Consider the following 4,159-nt stretch of genomic DNA (forward strand, 5'->3'; position numbering starts at 1 on the left):
AACAAAGGGATGAAATGCATGTGGTTAGTTAGATACAATGCTAACTATTGTGGACCCAAAAATTAAAAAGGGTACCAAACACTTTATCTTTTCAGGAAAAAGGATCAAACAAGTCCAAATGGTTTATTGATAGCGGCTGCTCAAGGCACATGACCGGTGATCCCTCTTTGTTCATAAAGCTGAAATCAAAATCAAGTGGAAAAGTGACCTTTGGTGATGATGTGAAAGCTAAGACAATTGGATTAGGTGATGTTGGTAAGAATGGTGAAACCTTTGTTCATAATGTCCTCTTAGTTGATAATTTAGGTTATAATTTGCTTAGTGTTAGTCAATTGTGTGATAAAGACTTGTATGTGTTGTTTAAAAAGCATGAATGCATTGTACTTGATTCCAAATATAATGTTGTGTTCAAAGGGAAGAGGTTTAACGACATATATATTGTGATTCTTGATAAAGTTGATTCTTCTAGCTTAAAATGTCTTAAAGCTTCAAATGAAGATCCTTGGTTGTGGCATAGGAAACTTTGCCATTTTAACATGGACTTACTAAAGGAAATTTCGAAAAAGGAGCTTGTTAGAGGCTTACCAAAAATCAGTTTTGAAAAGGATAAAATTTGTGATGCATGTCAATTTGGAAAGCAAACAAAAGTTTCTTTTAAACCAAAGAAGTGTGTATCTACTTCCAAACCTTTAGAACTCTTGCATCTTGACTTATTTGGTCCTACTCAAATCACTAGCTTGGGAGGTAAGAAATACTGCTTTGTGATTGTGGATGATTATTCTAGATATACTTGGGTAATATTTCTTGCTCACAAGGATGATGCTTTCAAGAATTTCACTTCATTGTTTGCTAAAGTGCAAAATCTGCTTGGTTTAAAAATTGTTAGAATGAGAAGTGATAATGGAACAGAATTCAAGTATTGTGGTTTTCCAGAATTTTGTGATTATAATGGTATAACTCATGAGTTTTCTATTGCAAGGACTCCACAGCAAAATGGTGTTGTAGAAAGGAAAAACAGGACTCTCCAAGAGGCTATTAGAACTATGTTAAATGAATATAGGTTGCCTAAATATCTTTGGGCTGAAGCGGTAAACACCGCATGTTATGTGATGAATAGAATCCTCTTGAGACCTATTTTGAAGAAAACTCCTTATGAACTGATTTTTGATAAGAAACCTACGGTTGGTTATTTCAAAGTATTTGGTTGTAAATGCTTTATTTTGAATCTAAAGGAACATCTTGGTAAGTTTGATAAAAAATCTGATGAAGGAATATTTTTGGGGTATTGTGAGAATAAAAGAGGATATAGAGTTTTTAATAGAAGGACTCTTGTGATTGAAGAAGTTATACATATAATATTTGACGAAACAAATGATGATAATTCCAAAAGTTCGTGTGAGGATGATGATGTAGGTGTTCGAGAAGGAATGGAAAAGCTATCAATTGGAAGTGAAGGAAGCTCTAAACCAGCAGCAACTGAAATGATGAATGAAGTTCATAATGATCTAGATGAGGAAGATGAAGACAAAAATGATGATCCACTCAAAGATCTTCCCAAGGCTTGGAAATTCAACCAAAATCATCCAAAAGAGCTTATAATTGGTGATCCATCCGAGAAGGTAAACACTCGTTCCTCATCTAGAAAATTGATTGACAATTTTGCTTTAGTTTCTCTTTTTGAACCCAAAAATATCAATGATGCTTTAAAGGATGAAAACTGGATTTTGGCAATGCAAGAGGAACTTAATCAATTTGAGAGAAATAAAGTTTGGACACTTGTTGATAGACCTCAAAATCAACCTATCATTGGCACAAAGTGGATTTTTAGAAATAAGTTGAATGATAAAGGTGTTGTTGTAAGAAATAAAGCCAGATTAGTTGCTAAAGGATATGCACAAGAAGAAGGAATTGATTTTGATGAAACATTTGCTCCCGTAGCAAGATTAGAATCTATTAGAATGCTTCTTGCTTTTGCATGCTTTAAAGGCTTCAAATTGTTTCAAATGGATGTTAAAAGTGCCTTTTTAAATGGTTTTATTCATCAAGAGGTATATGTGGATTAACCCCCCGGTTTTGAAAATACAAAATTTCCAAGTCATATGTTTAAACTATCTAAGGCTTTATATGGTCTTAAACAGGCTCCAAGAGTTTGGTATGAAAGACTAAGTGGTTTCTTGATTGAAAATGGTTTCAAAAGGGGTGTTGTGGACACCACACTTTTTACTAAGCAAGTGTTGAATGACCTTCTTATTGTGCAAATATATGTTGATGATATTATTTTTGGTGCTACTAATGAGTATCTATGTAAGGAGTTTTCCACCACTATGCAAAGTGAATTTGAAATGAGCATGATAGGAGAATTAAATTTCTTCCTTGGACTTCAAATACATCAAGCTCTTGAGGGAATTTTTATAAATCAAGCAAAATATACCAAGGAATTGCTGAAAAGGTTTGGCATGGAGGACTCAAAGCAAGTTGGAACTCCAATGTGCACTTCTACAAAGCTTGACAAAGATGAAGAAGGTAATAATGTGGATGAAAAGCATTATAGAGGTATGATCGGAAGCCTACTCTATTTAACCGCAAGTAGACCTGATATTATGTTTGCTGTTTGCTTGTGTGCTAGATTTCAATCTTGTCCTAAAGAATCACATTTGAATGCTGTAAAAAGGATTTTTAGGTATTTGAAAGGTACATTAGACTATGGTCTTTGGTATGCTAGATCTAATGAGTTTGCACTATATGGTTATTCGGATGCTGATTTTGGAGGTTGTCGTGTGGATAGAAAGAGTACTAGTGGAACTTGTCATTTTCTTGGAAATTGTTTAGTCTCTTGGTTTAGCAAGAAACAAAATGCAATCTCCTTGTCTACAACCGAAGCGGAATATATTGCCGCTAGTGCATGTTGTGCTCAACTTTTATGGATGAAGCACACTTTGAATGATTTTGGATTGTTGTATGACTGCATGCCTGTATTCTGTGATAATACTAGTGTCATAAATCTGACCAAAAATCCCATTCAACATTCTAGGACTAAGCATATAGATATAAAGCACCACTTTATTCGTGATCTTGTTCAAAAAGGTGAAATTTGTGTAATTTATGGTTGTTCTAAAGATCAATTTGCTGATATTTTTACAAAAGCTTTGCCATTAGATCAGTTCATGCATCTAAGATCAAAATTAGGAATAATCGAAAAATCATCCTAAATTTTTCATAGCCTTCGGACGTCCGAAATAGGATGAACGGACGTCCGATGATGTTCTTCAGTCATTTTCCAGATTGCGCCTGTTCGGACGCAGTTGTCGGACGCACAACTTCGTTCGGCCGTCCGACAGTGCAACGGCTCATTTTTTAAAAACAACTTTCTTCCTTATTTGCTTCAGTCTCTTCCTATTCTATTTCCTATCGGACGAAAACTCTCTCTTCCCTCACTCCAAAATTCGTACCATTTTGAAGTTCTCATTCTCAAATTGACTCAAACAAAACTGTCTCTGACTGATTGCGATTCATTTCTCCTGATCATTTCACCAAATCGCATAACATTTCACAAATTCCCAAATTTCTCTCAAAACCCTACTCTTTCATAACTGCTCTGACAACTCTTCATCAAGGCCATTTTGTCCAAAAATTTCTGTGCGATTCACTTCCCTACTGCTGTGTGCATCATTTGCATCCTTCATTCCACACATTTCGCACAATGGTGAACCTAAGGGGAGGAAAGGTTACTGCCGGACGCAAGCATCCACTCAGGGATGAGGATGAGGATCTTCCTACTGTCAAAAGGACATCCAAGCGCTTCAAGAGAGGAGCCATAAAGGGTCAAATGTCACGACCTGTTCCACAACCCACTTCTCAACCAGAATCTGGTCAGGGGACCTCTTCTCAACCACCTCCTAAATCAGCCCCTCTCCCTCCATTCTTTGATGATGCTGCGAAAGACAAATACTCCTGGATATCTTAGAAAGGTGTCATCCCTCAACGAACTGTAAACCCTTCTGAATTTCGGTCCATAGGTTTAGAATCCATTCTGAGTCTATTTGCTTTCCAGAAATGGTCACATCTCATTTCTATGCCTAATGTCTATTATCCTGACATGCTGCATCAATTTTTTGCCAATCTTAGGAAAGGAACTGATCAAACTGAGATCTTTTCCAGG

Source organism: Coffea arabica, chromosome 5c (genome assembly GCF_036785885.1).
Source record: "Coffea arabica cultivar ET-39 chromosome 5c, Coffea Arabica ET-39 HiFi, whole genome shotgun sequence".
Lineage (NCBI taxonomy): Eukaryota > Viridiplantae > Streptophyta > Magnoliopsida > Gentianales > Rubiaceae > Coffea > Coffea arabica.